Source organism: Corvus kubaryi, unplaced genomic scaffold, assembly GCF_017639235.1.
Source record: "Corvus kubaryi isolate FWS band 111438036 unplaced genomic scaffold, C.kubaryi_AGA036_p1.0 37225, whole genome shotgun sequence".
In the NCBI taxonomy this organism is placed as follows: Eukaryota; Metazoa; Chordata; class Aves; order Passeriformes; family Corvidae; genus Corvus; species Corvus kubaryi.
In genome coordinates this window covers 676,749-693,485 of record NW_024581064.1, presented here as the reverse complement: position 1 = coordinate 693,485, position 16,737 = coordinate 676,749, and the positions used below count along the sequence as shown (strand labels likewise).

At 50.8% G+C, this 16,737-nt stretch overlaps 1 protein-coding gene across 5 annotated transcripts in view; it reads right to left on the bottom strand.

Annotated features, from left to right (window-relative positions):
• The window catches only part of ZFHX3 (zinc finger homeobox 3), a 395,458-nt gene that overhangs the window by 89,830 nt on the left and 288,891 nt on the right, over positions 1-16,737 (bottom strand). The window contains exon 1 of one of the 5 annotated variants that reach the window (XM_042022871.1): positions 10,766-10,776. The exons of the other annotated variants lie outside the window; for them this stretch is intronic. The gene's annotated coding sequence lies outside the window, so the exon portion shown is untranslated. Of the gene's footprint in view, positions 1-10,765; positions 10,777-16,737 lie in introns of those variants that run through there. 5 annotated transcript variants of the gene reach the window in all.

The following is a 16,737-nucleotide window of genomic DNA, read 5'->3' as shown; positions in this document are numbered from 1 at the left end:
GCCTGTGCTAGTGCCTGACCACCTTTTCAGTGAAAAAATTTTGCCTCTGTGGAAGTTCCTATGAACACTACGAGCTTTCCCCTCTGACAGATTCTAGCCCATGGATCCTGAAGGGCCCAAGGTCCCAGAAGGGGATGACGTGGCACACAGTGGTCTACTGAAAGAAAAGATCCATCAGGCACCTCAAAAGGACAAGACAGTCCTCCCCCAGCAGGAAGACAGCCCTGTGGAGGGATCGCCTTGGGCAGCACTCCAGCCGGCAGCGCAAGCGGCGCTGCTCTGTGCACGCGCGCTGGCACGGCCACGGTGCGAGAGCTGACACAGGGCTCACATCCACGGGCACAGCCGGTCCCTCAGATCTTCCTGGCATCATTAGCATAAACAGCTTTTCAAGCAGCAGGAAGCAAAGGAAACGCTGAACAGAACAGGGCTGGAAAGCTGCAGGGCTCAAACACTTGGCATGAAACTGAGAGAAAGGGGCTCCTTGAAAAGGTGAACCTTCCACATCATCCACATTTTCCCTCTGTCCTTCACACCAGCTAAAACTGAGCCAATGGGAGTAACACAAGTCAGGCAGCTTTTCAGAAGGCATTTTGTTATGAACTATTACTCCAAGTTTGCTGATCCCTTTGAGCCAGCTACTGCACTACACACAGAAATATTTATCTAATCTTCAGCCCGCTGCCATTGAGAGTGGAGTGATCCCAAGGAGGGCCGGAAGGCTTTCTGTGAGCAGCTGGGGACAAGAGCGCTTATTCCTTCGGGAGATTCTTAGCACTAAGAATATTTTGCAGCAGAGGTAAGCTGGCTTCAGTCACATTTCTCTCTACACAGCAAACTGAAGCACTTGCTTAGCTCATACATGACAGGGCATTCACATGCTCCTAGGGCACCGAGCTTGTTCTCAGGTTCTGCAGGAACCTCTCCTCTTGAGCAGGACAGCACAGAAGTTCCAGGTTTTGTTTCAAAACATCACACATCTCACGATTCTGTCGTTGCGCAACTCACCCCTTTGCTCCAAACCCCCGAACCTTTCTTGTTAAATGCTGTTCTCAGCCTATGCTGCTGCATAAATAACTACATTTGCATCTGGTTTGCATTTTCAGTGCACCATTGTTGATCCAACTCCAAAACTAATCAAAGAGCTGCTGAGGACAAACTGCCTCGCTCTGTCACACAGACCCCACAGCCCCTCAGGCTCCCCCAAGCCCCAGTGCCTCAGGAAGAGGGCCATGCTTGTCCCCCCGTTTTGCCATGCTGCAGCTTGTGCTGTCCCCCCAGTGCCTGTCCAGTGGCTCACACACAGTTCCAGCCACCACGGCTCTGTCTGGGCCCCGTGTCCTCCATGGTGGGCAGGAACATCCACAAGACCTTGTACCGGGCAACCGCTACCCCCACCAAACCCCTGGTGATGCTTGTGAAGGGAGAAGTCCTGAAATGCTCCGAGTTTCCAGCCCTGCTACATGGCTTTGGGATCAGACACAGCCAAGCCTCCGTGGCCCAGCTGGAAGGGCTGCTGCTCCGCTGCCAGGCTGCGCTCCACAGCCGTGCTCCACACGCGCAACCTCGCGCGACTCGCAAAGAAATCCTGCCAATGCTCCTTCCTCCTCCGGATTTACCCAAACAACATGTGTGCTCCAGACTAGTGTCAAGGGCCAAGCCAAGGGTAAGAGTTAGACTCATAAGTCATGCAGATCTCCTCTGCCAGGGCTCGGATCCAGTCCTTGTTAGGAAGCAGACTCACTGCGACATTCTGGGCTCAGCTGCTCTTTCCCACCCTTTGGGAAAGCCAATGCTTTGGATTGGGAGAGCAGGCTCAGAGGTATTAGGTCATTCTGTAACCATTCCACTGGCTGCTCAGACAAACACCGTGGCTGATACATCAGCTCTGAACTACACACTGGGGTTGCACAGTCCCATTGCAAAGGTCACTGGTATGTCTGCTTATACCAGCCATTCACATTTCAGTATAAACACCAGTTATAGACGTGTCACTGGAAGATAATTTAAAAAAAAACCCCAAAAACAGGTAAAGAAACTTACTGGTATAGCTGGGAAACTGCCCCATTTGGAGCATCCTTTAGGCCAACTTTTAGCAGATCCAAGTGGTCCCGTACTCCTGTAAACAGCATCCACGTTTGTTGCTCCCAAAACAACATCCTGCTCCAGACTTCATATACAGCCTAAGCATGTTCCTTATCTGGCCAAAATAAACTCTCCTGATTGCAGCAATCATCAGGAGTCAACACCTATGGACCACCTGACAGCTCAAAGTCTCAAGTTCATGCTCTCAGTGCGCATGGTGCACAGTCCCTCCATCAGCTGCTGCATCCCTGGTGCACCTCAGAACCACCACCTGTGAAACCCTTAACCACCTCACACGGGAGAGCTGACACAGATCCAGGTAAATGGGGATTCCAAAGGATGTGCCCGATGCATCTGCAGGCACTGCCAAGCCTGGTGAGCACCACACGGCAGCACACTGCGAGGGACACGGGCACCTTCAGAGGGGAGGGAGGAAGTTGCTACGCACACATCTCCAGACCTCCAGGACTGAAAGCGTTACTCAGCTGCCTGGCCTCTTGCTAATTGTGGGTTTTATTTTTATTTCCTATTACCCTCTTGCACGCCTGATGAGATTATCTTACCGGAACTGACACAGCTGGAGGCTGCAGCCATACATGGAGCCTCTCAGGAGGCAATGCAATTTTATTTTCATTGATCAGGAATCAGCAGGGCAGTAAATGATGGGAAATTCCATTAGGAGAAATACTGGGCCACAAGACCCAACTATCTAGGTACAACCAAATCTCAGAAAGTCCCATCCTTCCTCAAAGCCCCATCTGGATGCGGACAGCAAATCATCTTTCTTCCTCCCAAAATGGAGTCAGCTACTAACCTGATATTCCTAATTGCTGTCTGCGCTTCCAGAAGCGGAGGCAATGCTGTCAGAGCACCCCCAAGGGCTCACTTAGCCCAGACAGTGCCTTTGGTAGAGCCAGCAGCGCCCAGCAACCCCAGCTCAGCCCAGCAGCTGCTGCAGGGCCAAGTCTGTTTCCTGGCATGTGCCCATTCCACAGTCTTTGTTCTCACAGGCCAGGCAGGTGTCAGTGGTGCTGGCATGCCAATGCCTCAGCCAGTCCCAGCAGAGCCAGGCGAAGCCAAGGGGATGTCCAGTGCATGGTCCCATTTGGAGCCCAAAGCCCCAGTAAAGCACTACAGTGTCACTGCAGAGAGCAGCCCTCCTTCTCCTTCACTGTCTCGGGGCACACAGCAGTCTGGGAGCACACAGGGGTCTTAGGGAACCCTTCTTCTGACAGAGCACCACAACCCACACAACACTGTTACAAGCCCAAACTCCTCTGAGCCCAAACTGAGAACCGTATGTCAATCCTTCTATTTTAAACCCCCCCATACACAGGACATGCACTCAATCCCTCGCTCCTAGATCAAAATCCCACCCTCAGGCCTCTGATTCAAAGCTGGGTTTGCCCCATCCTGCTGTCCCTTGCTGCACACACGTGGGTGACAGGTGAGCCCTGAGCCCCCTGGCAGGATGGCCGGAGCCGCCGACACGCACGGGTTAATGGGAGCTGACCGTGGCACAGCTGTTAAGGTGATCAATACCAGTGAGATACTAAAGCAGCGTAAGCCACATTATTGACTGCCAAGCAGATGATAAAACTGTTTATTATGATAATTGTGGGGTGCCTGCAAGGTGCTCCTAGCGTTGCCTTGAGCTTTTTACCAAAATAAGAACTGCCAGAGCATCACCTGTCTGTAGTCTGTAGCCCCCTTGCCCCAGTGAGACCCTCCACACGCCACTGTGCCCACACACTGACCCCAGGCCACCTCCACAGCCCAGCTACCACTGGAATGGAGAAGGTCACATTACCAGACGCAGTCCCTGAACTGTTTATCTCACACACACCCACACACACCCCTATCAGGGCTTACTCCAACATCTGCTGAGCACCTTCTGCTAGAGCATCATTCCAGGGAAAACAGAGCTCAAACACCAAAACCTGTAACTTCAGTTCTGGATCCTCCTCATGATGAGCTGAAAATTAAACTCAATTTCCCACTCTAAAACATTTCCTTCAGTATTTCAATTATTTTTATCTCTGCTTTGGACTTTTGTACAGTTTTCCACATCCTTTTAACAAGATTTAACAGAATTTACCCCTTCAGCACCCAAATTCTTGTGCAATGCATTAGGAATTCTTTTTGAGAAGACTGAACTCTGGATACACTCAGTGTGGACGATCCAGCAGGTGTATGTGCATGCAGGCCATGCCTCAGAACAGGTGACACACTGCAGCTCATCACCTGCCACTGCGTGTCTGCAGGGCCAGCAGCTGATCTGCCAGCACACAGCAAGGCAACATTTTGATTCTGAAGTCATTTCAAGTATCAAAATAGTTTCTCTTGGATTAAACTCAGTAACACACATCCCCCAGCCCCCAGAAGAGAAGCCAAACTGCCCGATGGGATATGCTCTGGCAAAAGCATCTATTGCTCCTCCATCTGCAGGAGCAGGAACACAGGCTGTAACACACCCGGGGCTCCATTGCCACCACAGCCAAATGACAGCTGAAAATGAGTTTAACAAGGGCTGAAGCTCCAGGGTTCTGTCAGCAGCTCCATGGGCAGTAATTAAGGAGTATGGGTCCCATTACCTCCCAGTATGGACAAGGCTCTGACAGCTCCACCTCAGTGTTAACCCCAAGGACCACTGGCTATGGGCTGCAGGCAGCACTCGGTGCCACCTCCACTTCTTTGGCTGCCTGCTCCTGTGCAACTGAAACGCCTTCTCTAACAAATCACTGGTGACATTTGCAAAATAAACTTCACACCAGCAGCCTTACTGTAGACTGGCCTCAACCTGGACAAGACCACAGGAAATGCTTCTGGCCCTTCCTCCTTGTCCTAATGCCTTCTCTCAGCAGGACTGGAATAACCCACCTACCCTTGTTGTCTCTCCCTCATCCCCCTATTCCTTGGTGCCTCCCACCCATCTAAAAGATGCCACTTCTTCCATGAGCACAGTCAGCCAAAGACTCTCAAGCCAAGTTTTTCAGGGGGAAAGACAAAACCATACGCCTCCACAACTGCTTCATCCTTCCATGCTGAACCAACTCCTTTCTCAGCTGCTCTTTCCCATGCACATCTGTACTGCAGGATGTGGTCAGGATGGTGTCATACCTCTCTAGCTCACTTGCAGAGCAAAGAGAAGGGTAATGATGGAACTGACAACACAGCTGAACCCAGCACTCCAAGAAGCAAGCACGTCATGCCAAACAGCCGCTGCCTTACAGGCTGGAGATCTGGACACAAGCTTCTACAATTTTTCCCCTCTCAGCCCAAACCCTGGTGATGTGCTGCAGAGCCCCATGAAACTTATCCCAGAGATCTTGGAGACCTGGGGCTGCTCTTTCAAACTCTCATCAGTATACCAGTTATAAACAAGACTAAAACAATCCCTTCTTATTAAAACCTAGACAAGAGAGAAGATCTCCCTCCCTGTCACCCTTGCAATGAGCCATCTTCTATCAAGGTTTTTCCCCTCCTGTTCTAGAACAACACTCTAGAAAACAACTCAGTGTCAAACAATTCTGTTCTACTCCTCCATACAAGTCCTGCACCCACCCTTCCACCTCTGCAGGGAGAGGCAGCAGGTGCTCTGAGGTGGTGCCAGGTGCAGGGCTGGGTGCCCCTCCGTGCTGTATCCAGAGCCATCCCTGGTTGTTAATGCAGCAGGAGCCACCTGGCATCTGGTCCCCTTCCGCAGCCCCCCTGGACCTGCAGCTCTGAAGACACAACTCACTCTCCTCCTGCAGAGAAGGCAGGGACAGCAGACTGGGGCCCCAGTAGCACTTACTTTTCTTGAAAACATCTGTTTTCATTATCACTATTACTTTTAATTAGCACTTTACAGCAGCCCTGAGCCCTCCCAGCTGGAGGAGAGCTCTGCTCCTAAATGAACAATTAGAAGGTGCACTAGGAAATTTTTTCTCATCTTCAGAACCCAGTTTTTCAGCAGAGCTCAAAGACAAACCGTCTGGTTAAAGGAGCTCCCTTGAAAAGGTCTCTTCAGGCACAGCTCAAAGCCTGCAGGTCACCTGGGGATCCCTACAGCGTGAACGGCCACTGAACTCAGGAACCTGAAACACTCAACTGATTACTAATGTCAGAGTCTTAACGCCTCTACCCTCATGGCTCACTGAATGGCCTCCTCTTCCTCACCTGGCCACAATAATTGCCCTGCAGAAAATCAAAGCCTTTAATGCCCATCTCACTCGTGCAAGGCCCCTGCTCAAGAGTTCAGGCCAAGCACAAGCTCAAAGACAGAGCCCTATTAAATGCATAAGGAAATACGTCCCTATGAAGCATAATTACTAGAAACATGGACTCCTGGTCAAGTGCTTCTCTGAAACCCAACAATGAGAAATATCCACATAAAAGCCCCCAGAGACAGCCTCAGCCATTCTAAAGAAAGCAGAAAGACAGAGAGGTGAAGTGTAAGGATGAAAGGGCTGTCCCAGGGCCACAGCTGCCATCCCAGCAGCCCTGCGAGTACAGCACCCACAGACTCCAGCCTTTAATTAAGAACAAGCCATGAAGCTCCAAAATTCTTTAGCCAACACTGATGGAAACCTCATTTCTTGCACCCCTCGCTATTCCCTCAGTGCTGCCATTGCTCTGCTCCTGAAGCAACAAGACCCAGCCGTCCTTGAGGAGCCCCCAGCCCCAGCACCCACTCTGCCCCTGGAGGGCAGAACACAGAAAGGTGATGGAAAAGCTTCCCCCTCAGCATCCCCAAATCCTTGCATCCCATAGAGTCCCACTGCAGCCGCCCAGCAATGCTGCATTTTCCACCTCCCAAGTCTGGACTTGGAAGATGAGTCTTGTATTCCAGAGAGCATTCCAGAACCATTCTAGAAATCCTAAAGTCGGATGAATGACAAGGCTTATGATAACACCAGTATTATAATTTCCACTCCAATTTGGAATCCTTTAAGTCACCCAGGTTCCCCTATGCCCCATCACATTTTCCTTCCTCCTCACCCTTTACAGCCACTTCCTCCCTCAGAGCCCTCTTCTGAGCACTGAGTTAAATTCCATGGCAGTGAATTTCATACAAATGTCAAATAAATGTTACTTAATTATTTAACCTCTGATTACACCTCCTGCCATGGAAAGTTTACTTAAGCTACTCAGGTGGGGACATGGTTTGCAGTGTGCAGCCAGTGGTAACGAACAGGAACACCACCACCAGAGGATCCCTTGGCTTGCCCTGGAGCCCAGAGAGCCTGGACAGGGCAGCTGGAGCCAGGCCGGAACAGCCAAACCCACGTCCACCAGCACTGGGTCCTGCACATGCACAGAGTGCTCCCAGTGCCAGCCCGCAGCCCTTGCCCTCCCACCTACACCCTGGGCATCCACACTTGGCAACAGCACTTTTTCTGTTCAGCACCTGCAGTCCAGTAAGGACTGTGAGCCTCTGCTGAGCTCTCCAACAGCTGTCTCCGTAGAAGGGGAAGCAAATGCCTCCAGTGCCCAATGGGCCCAGATACCAATCAGACCACAACACAACACGGGGGGAAAACGACACAAAACAATTAATTCTTGGCTCGTGTTTTAGCTCTGAGCGAGGGAAGGTGCACAACAGAGCGAGAGGAGACTGGAACAGACAGAGGCTGGGATGTGCTCCAAGAGCCCCAGGGGCAACAGCGCTGGCTCCCAACCCCACAAACACAGGGCTGCTCTCCAACAGGTGAGGGCTCCGGCAGGCTCCTGGGTAGAGGGAACGGAGAAAGCCTCTACAGCAAGATTCAGTCTGACTTCTCCATGCCAAATGCCTTAGAGAGGGAACAGGCTGAGCCATATCTGATAAATCCATCTTCTGTGACCAGGTCTGTACGTAGGTAGGAAAGGAAGAAACTGATTCAGCAACTCAACTGATGTGCACACTGCAGTTGGCAATGGAAGGTGCAAGAAGAGAATGACATGAGAAATTATCCACTTCTACATCACAGCCCATCTGAAAAGCTGGCTTGAAATCCAATCTTCATTTCCAAAGGCAACTTCTTTCTTCCTCTTCATCCAAGTTCCAAATAGCAAAGATGTGCGACACTTACCTAAATCACACTCAACTGCTGGCCACACCTGTGTGCTCCAGGGACAACACAACATGACTGTGTGTGTACGGTGACCATGGCCAATGCTCCTGACAGTGGCAGAAGTCAGACAGGTCACCTTTACTAAATGGGAAAAAATGAAAACCTCTCGGTCATAAAATAGTCTGGAACAATGTGAAGCTTTTCCAAGACTTGCAACTTCATTATTGCATGCCAGTGAAGATGCATTTACTCTCTAACAGTTTCCTCAGGAAAACCAAGGACTCACTGGTCCAACTTAACCATGTCTTGCCCATGCTGAGAGCAGAATTAGTACTGTACCAGAACATGCATACTTGATTTTATTTCAAAAAATTCTAGAAGGGGCAATATACAGGGCAACATGAACAGAGGTTTAAGAGAAAATTCAGTATGATAAATACCAAGTGACTTAAAAAGAGATCGAACAGAAATTAAATGGGAAAATTGTTCCTTATTTTTCTTTCAAATTCAAACCCCCAAATGCAAAGTGATTTTTCTTTCAAAAGCAAAACCCCATTTGGGAAAAGCTTAATTATGAAGGCCTTCTTCAAAGGTTTGTGGCAGAGGGCACATGAAAAGATGGGAGAAAAGAAAGAATTTGAGCTGCAGAAAGATATTGCTCTGCATCGTGACAACTCACTTGCAGCCTGTGCCCACCCAGGGCTGCACAGCTGATGCTTCACCCCACCACCCAGGCCACCACCTCAGAGCAATGTCTGTCTGCGGCTCCTTCCTCTCCCTTGCTCCCCTCTGCCCAGCCACAAAGAATGAACTCATTTACACAACAAGTCTCTAATAGACAACCTCCTTCCCCCCCACATCCCTCCCCTAGGGCCGGGAGCAGCAGCAGACATCCCGCCACCAGCACGCGCTGACAAGGTTTTAATTACCTGGGTGAAGGAGGATAAGGAGATATCTCCAGGAAGCCAGGCCTAAAGGAATCATTACTCATCCAGCCCAGCCTCTGGAGCATCAAAAGCTGAGTGACTGACCCTCCCCATCAGCTGATCCAAGAGGATCAGTCTGGAAGGGAGGCTGAGAAGTAGCCCTGTACACTTCTTCACAGCCCTGTACACTCTGTTTATCAATAAAAACAGTAAATACATGATTTTCAAGCCATAGGTTTTTATAGGCATGTCCCTGAGCTTTCTGAGATTCAGGGCCCTCCTCAATGTCCTCTTCCCCTCATCCTTAACTGAATTCAGGTCCTTCCTTCTCAGTGACACAGTGAGACAAACTATGGCAGGAGGAGTTGGAGCCCAGCCAGCTGCCATTTGAGCTCCAGGCTCCATGGGGACATAAAATCAGCCATCAGACCTTTGAAAACCTGCCCAGCCCATGACAGTGTTTGGTGGACTACATAGCCACAGACGATGCCAGACCCTTTTCTGAGCTCCCTAAAATCTGCCCCTCTGTATGTATCCACACACCATCTCCTCGGAGCTCAGCCCGATCTGCTCCTTGCCCCCAGCTCTTCAAGGGACGGGATAAGCTGAAGACATTTAATAGATAACATTTCCTTAACTCTGTTGCCTAACTCATTTCCTGATGTGAATCACCCACTGCCATGGATGATCCTATGGATGGTTCTCCATCCTACTCAAAACATCTCTCAGAGCCATGGTAAATGCCAGCATTAAAGATACAGCTGTGAACAAGCTACTCAATTAAAATAAAATTTTAACACATGACAGAAAGTGGGAACAAGAAGGAAGAGGAAAACAAACCCCTACATGACTACTTTTTTCCAAGGGACACAGGTCTGGAAAACACATCAGCTTGTGTTCTGCACAGAGATGCATGTTCTCCGTAAGATACATGGACACCTGGGACTTCTGAACAGCCAGGCACGGGGGTGAAGCATCAGCCCCTCTGCCCCAACTCGCCCCACACAGAGGCACCTGCCCTCAGGGACACCAGAGCTGTAGGAAGGTCCATGGGTTTGCAGAGTGAGAAGCAAGGCACACCACTGGCAGAGCTCTGGCAGCCAGGGAACGGCTGCCCCGGGCACCGGTCACACGAGACGGAGGTTCCCAAAGCACAGCTGCAAACCAGCCCCCGTGAAGATGATCTCAGCAGCAGCCACTGTCCAGCACAAGAACTGCAAGGCTGAAGGCCACGGCAGGCCAACGTGAAGACTCCGACTTCCCCGAGGACATAAGGGAATTTCCAGGGTGTGACAACACAGCAGCCGTTACAGTCCAACCCTCTGCTCTGCTGAAGCCACGAATGGAGGAGGCCCTGAAGATCCAGCCAAAAACTGGAATTAGAAGATCCTCTGGGTCTCTCAGACGCATCTTCAGGCAGTGAAATAGTGCAGCTGGCTGTGCTAGTCATGAAATGAGAAGAGCCTTTTGGTCACAGGACAACCCTTGGGGCAGTCCTGAGTCTAAGATCCTCTGATGAGGAATAAGCTGATGCATTGTGGACTGTCAGATCACCAGTGCTGGGGTCCAAGATGACAGTGACTGATATTCTTTTTAATCATAAGCTGCAGTTGCCAGAATGACCCGTCACAGCCACGGCTCAGCCTGCGGATCACGCACTGCTGGCGCTGGGAGCTCCTGCAGCAACGAGAGCCAGGGCGCGTCAGGAGCCGGCACACGGGCGCTGCGAGGGACGCAGGGAGCGGAGCCAGGCACAAGGGAGCTGCTCGATAACCACCTCAGAAGGCACCAGAACACACAGTGTGGGACAGCCATCCCTGACCCTGAGCACTGGAAATCACAGACCGTAAATTCAACAAAATTCCAGTCAAGTAGTAGTAAAATGAAACAAAGGTAAAAGGAAGAGCAGGACAAACCATCAGGGCAGACCCAGCACTGCTGGCTGTGCCAAGGAGCTCCCCACCCACCCCTAATCCCCATGCTCTGCCCTGCACAACACAGCTGGTGCTGAACAAGCCAAACGAAACCTGTGGTGTAACATGGGGTCTCTTTGGTCCTGACCTACTGCTGCCTCCCAGCCACCTCCGGCAGTGGGACTGGGACAGCCCTGCAGGGGAATGCCTGCTTTGGGACAATCTGCATTCTTTCAAAGGTTTCAGTAATAATCATCCATTTCATTTCAGTTTCTATTATTCTTTATATGAATTTACTTCTTGTAAAGACTCAAATTCAAGTATAGAGAAAAGGCAAATCGTTACTTTCCCTTTGAACCCCAGGACACAGCAGCATGGCACTGTCCTCTTCCCACCCCACACCTGGCTCTCATTCCACTGGCACCTGCAAGCACTGTGAAGTAGCCACAGACCACTTCAGGTTAAACTGCTTTCTCAGATACATCAGCCAAGAATGAGCCTTTCCAAACTAGAACCACCCAGGTCCAGAATGCCCCCATCTTTCTTGAGGGAGACTGAATGGAAACCTGGAGCGCAGCAGCACAAGGACAGACCTGCTGCTGTTCCAAAGCAGAGAGGTACGAAGGAGCCACCCCAAAAGCAGCAGCACCCAGAGCCAGGGAGATCAGCTCAGACAACTGAAACCCATCAGCACACACAGAACTGCTCCACCCCACCCCCCAGGGGACCATTCACCTCAACTTTCAAGATACCTGCCAGCCCCTCTGCATTTTCTCTTCGTGTTTCATGATTTGAGCTGAAAATAGCAGCTGTCGCAGAATCACAGACTGGGCTGGGTTGGAGGGGACCTTAAAGCTTAGCTCATTCCACCCCCTGCCATGGGCAGTGACACCTTCCACTGTCCCAGGTTGCTCCAAGCCCCGTCCAATCTGGACTTGGACACTCCCAGGGATGGGACAGCCACAGCTTCTCTGAGCACCCTGTGGCAGGGCCTCATATCTAATCTAAATCTACACAATCTGAAACAATTAAGAATATCCAAGTACATTTTCAACAGGTTCAGCATCAGATATGTGTAACCATCCATCAGCTCAGGATCTATGCCGGGTACAGACAGCAAATACCTGTGCTCAAACAGGGCTGGGAAGACACTGCTGTGGGGTTTATTTCCATCCTAACAGAGAAAGCAGGAAGTACTGTGAAGGCAAGAATAATAGAAGAGAGAGCAATAAATGAAGACCAGGATCAAACATAAAGACACGCTGTGAAAACTAACCCTGTGTCTCCCTTTACTGAAAGAACTGCCCCTTCTTCCACACTGCACTGGGGAGTTGTGCGGGAGAAGATGGGCACTAGCTATGATCTAAAAAAGGCATAAAACTAGGCCAAGAGCAGCTGACACCAAAATGATGGAAAGAAAATACTGCCCTGGATAAAGGCTTCCCCTCTTGAAAGGCCTTGGGAGCCTTTGCACTAACATCACTGCTGGCCTTGCTGCCAGTCAGCAGAAACCACCGATCCTTGATGAAATTAAATTGAGAAGCATATCCAACACACTAGAAGACCAGAATGTTACACAAGCTAGGATTTGAGGTCTAGAATAACGAGAGAGCAACTAAATCCGAGGTTATGACAGGAAAACTCTGAGCTTCTGCAGTAAATTCAGGGTTTACCAATTGGGAATTACACAGGAGGAGACAGACTAATGCACTGGTCAGGATGAACCAAAGGATGCAGCTGGACAAGTGGCAAACACAATCTCCAGGATGTTGCTCAGATTATTTGTGGAGACAAGGAAGCAATAAAGGGCACAATAATAGCACTGCAAGATCTCAGCTGGAATGACATGTATGACTGTGACCACGTTAGAGAGAACACCTGAGTGGGGAGCAGATGGGGAGCCACAGGTAGAGCAAGCGCTGGGGCAGAGGTTCTCCAGCACAAACCTAAGGCTTCAGGTCCCCAGCCCTGCTGTGTCAGGCAGCTGGCATGTGCTACCCCACAGTGCCCACACGCTCATCTGTCCTGCGTGACCCAGCAGGTAACATGGGAACACTCCTCCATTTCCTCTGAGTTGAGCTTCTGGGACACAAATTCAGCAGCCCTCATGCATGCCTGGGGCCTCACTAATGCCAGCACAGAGGAGGCATATTGGTTTGAAAGTTAACTTTCCTACTTTTCACTATTTATTTCTTATGGAGGAAGATAAGAACAACAGGCCACAGTGACTGTGCCATTTATTATGCAACTGTTTGTCAGTTAATATTTGTGTTCCAGCAAGGCAAGGACCAGATAAAGGATGCCTTGGAGCTGCCCTCCCTGCTGGAAATGCGCCGAGGAGCTGCCGGGGTTCCCCGAGCAGGTCGTGACCCAGCTGTGACACCCACAGAACTCAGCTGGGCTGCCCCAGCCCCACCTACCTGCGTACATGCTCCCTGCTCACACTGGTACCTGCCACCACACGCTCCTCTACAGCTACAGAGCAGCATGTGTGAGTGCAAGCTGTCTAAATTTAGCCCTGCTTCTTCATGCTCCAACCTCTCCTTCCATAGCGCCGGAATAATGGTGGCAATCTCTTCTGGCAGCAAGCAGAACTAAAAGGATTAATCTGCTACATCTCTGTAAAAGTACTCCAGTAATTAAGAGGAGCAACTGCTGAACACGATTAGCACTAGACTAGAACAAAACAGAATAAGCAATAGGGACCTCTACAAAAGCACGTGCCGAGGTGTCACACCTGCCATCCCAGCCAGGCGGCATCCCAGCAGAAGGGCCTGCTGCTTCACCCTCCGCTGAGGTTCAACAGGCACTGGATGCAGACATGGCCTACTTCTTCTGCTCCCCTCCATCATGTGCCACTGCTGCCCTGGTTACACTCTCACCAAATCTATTTTTGTACTGTTTTTCGCCACAGTTTTTGAAGTGTCTGAAAGAAGCCAGTATCGCGGAAACACAGAGTGATTGGGTCCCCAGAGATCTCCAGGTGGGCTCCTGGCCACACCCTGTCCCAGCTCTGGTTACAGCCACCACACACAGCAGTGAGTTCTGGAACAGGCACCTGCTGCTTGCTCTGGCTCTGGACTGTAAATGGGAACACCTGTGTTGGGACGAGAGCTTGGCAAGGCAGGGGGACAGGCACACCGTTCCCAGAGCATCCTGGCAGGGAAGGCCGATTCCCAGCCTCGGCAGGCTGATACCTGACCAGCTGCCAGCAAAGCCACACGATCCACCCCGCACAGGGTCACAGGCCACCTGCACAGCAGAGCCTGCTTTAGAAGCCGTCTGGGGACACTGTGACACATCCCCATCACGTCCCCGCTCTCCTCGGAGAGCTGCAGGACAGCCCAACACCAACCGCTTTAGGCTCGCTCCCTCCTCTCCCCACATGCTGCAGAGCCACGACACCACACACTGGCTACAACAACCTGCCAGCAAGAAGCAACACAGATATGTGAAACATGACCTGCGACATGACCTAAATTCTACTTCTGCAAAATGAAGAGTCACTCCAAGCGCCTCCCTCATGCAGCACACTTGCTTTGTTTCCTTTTAGATTTAGGACACGGGTTTTCTAACCCTCCCAGGAGGTTCAAGCACACAAGGGAACTGCAAAGAGAATGGTGACCAAAAAACAACACCACAGCTAACAGAGAATGTGTAAAATTGTTTGCCAGGCAATGCAGCAAAACAGGAAGAACTGCACTTAAAAACCAGTAGGAGCTTTACTACTCCAGCACACTGGGGCTGTAAAAGACAATGACAAGACCATCCACTTGGGTCTACAACTCCTCAGGCCTCCTGCAGTGCTCCAGCACCAGCACCTGATGCTCCTTGCTGAGCACATCACCAGGACACAGGTTCCCCATGTTCTGCTTCCCACCTCCAGCCATCTCATTCCAGTACTACAGCTCTCTTCTCATCCCATCCTCACTCCTTCATGGCTTAGTTCCCATTTTAGGGAGTTCAGCCTCAAAGAAATATCCTGGATGTTATTATTCCTCTTGAAAGTATTTGGCAGCAGATGATCTTAAGTTTTTCTTAAAAGGTGTGTGTGTATGCCAGAAAGGCCATCAGGCTCAGCTGTGCTTGTCTCAGGAAAAGACAAACAGGACAGAAGGAATCCAGCTGCTCCAGTCCAGAGGTCCCAGACACTTAGGCACCCACATTCCCCCTTCTTCACTGAATACACGAATAAAGCTAATCCCACATGAGACCAGCTCTTTGGAGTGCAGGTTCTCCACCCCTCTCCACGGAGCTGGTCCCCACCTGCCTGTCCCATCAGAGCTCCAGGGGCAGCTGCCAGCCCCTCCAGCAGGCGGGTGCGTTTGGAGGAGCCCCAGCATCATCACACCTGCAGCTCTGAGGCCGAGGGAAGGCACAGGTGTGAGGGCGAGCCCAGCAGTGGCTTAGCAGGAGTACCTCTGGGAATGGATTCGGTGTCAAGTGTCAGCACGTAAATTGCTATTGGCTTCTCAATAAGCAGCAGCAGTGAGCTAAGTGTTTCCCTGTGTCGTGCAGGCTCTCTCTGACTCAATACAGCAGTATTGACAGCACAATCACAGGGTAATCCAGGCCCCACTAATATCTCAGCACTTCCTCATTGAAAATACACTTTCTACTTGGACACCAGCCCATTAGCACAGGCTCCATCACCAGAGTCCCCCCAGCCCACCAGGACATGCAGCAGCACAGCCTCCTGACACTTCCTGGGGCACAGCCCAGGGCACCACAGAAAAGGGCTCCTTGCCATGAGAAATCACCAATGGAAAAAGGATGAAAGCTAATCAGAAAGTCTTTATGGCTCAAGTCTCTGTAGGTTCTGGAAAAAATTGGTATTTCCTTGCTAGACAAGAGAAGTTCATTCAGGGAATTAATTCTGTTCTTGCCCCTGACCCTCTGCCTGTCATCCGTCCTCACAATCTTATCTCTAAACCTTGACCACACGTTCCTCCAGGCAGCAGTTTCTCCTTTCATTCATGGAAAACAAGAGACCTGCACCTGCAAAGCAGGAAAACCTACACCCTACTCCCTACTGCAGGGCATGGATGCTCTGGAGGATCCTTAATACTCCTCTGGCATTTGGAGAAGAGGGAGGTTTGCTCATTTGCAGGTATCTCATGTTACCAGCCACTTGAAGACAAGATCAGAAAGTGAAAAATGTTAAAAAAACTGGTGGGGACTGGTGGGTCCCCTTGGGCTGGATCAAGCAGCCTGTGTGCTCCCAAGGCTGTCCCTGTGGAGCTCGCCGGAGCTGCTCATGCCGGGGTCACCCACAACTCCCGGCGCTGCGTTCATCCGACCGAGGCACGCGGCTCCACACCCCCCACATTCAGAAGCTGCATTCATGTGGAAAGCTGGTGCCTCACCACATGCAGCACACAAACGGGACTGTAGAATGGGCTGATCCACTCAGTTTACGTTTAATCTATTTTGGTAACAATAACAGCAGACCCAGGAGGACGGACACCTCGAGGAGGGGAGCACACACTGCGCCCAAGGCCTCCAGCTGCCCCACACAACTCCTCCTGAAGACCATCTACGATGATTTCGCTGCCACTGCTACCATAGAAAAATGGTTAATCTAAGGACCAAACCAGTAAACTAAGGATGCCTTTAACAACTACATCCCAACACACCTGGCATAGTGCCAAATCTTTAACCAACACAACTTTATCATGTTCCAGCACTGATAAACAGCCATCTTCCACTTCACCAAGGCTGCAACAGCATCAACTTACTGGAGAACTGCAGATAAAGCAAGATGGGAAGCACTTC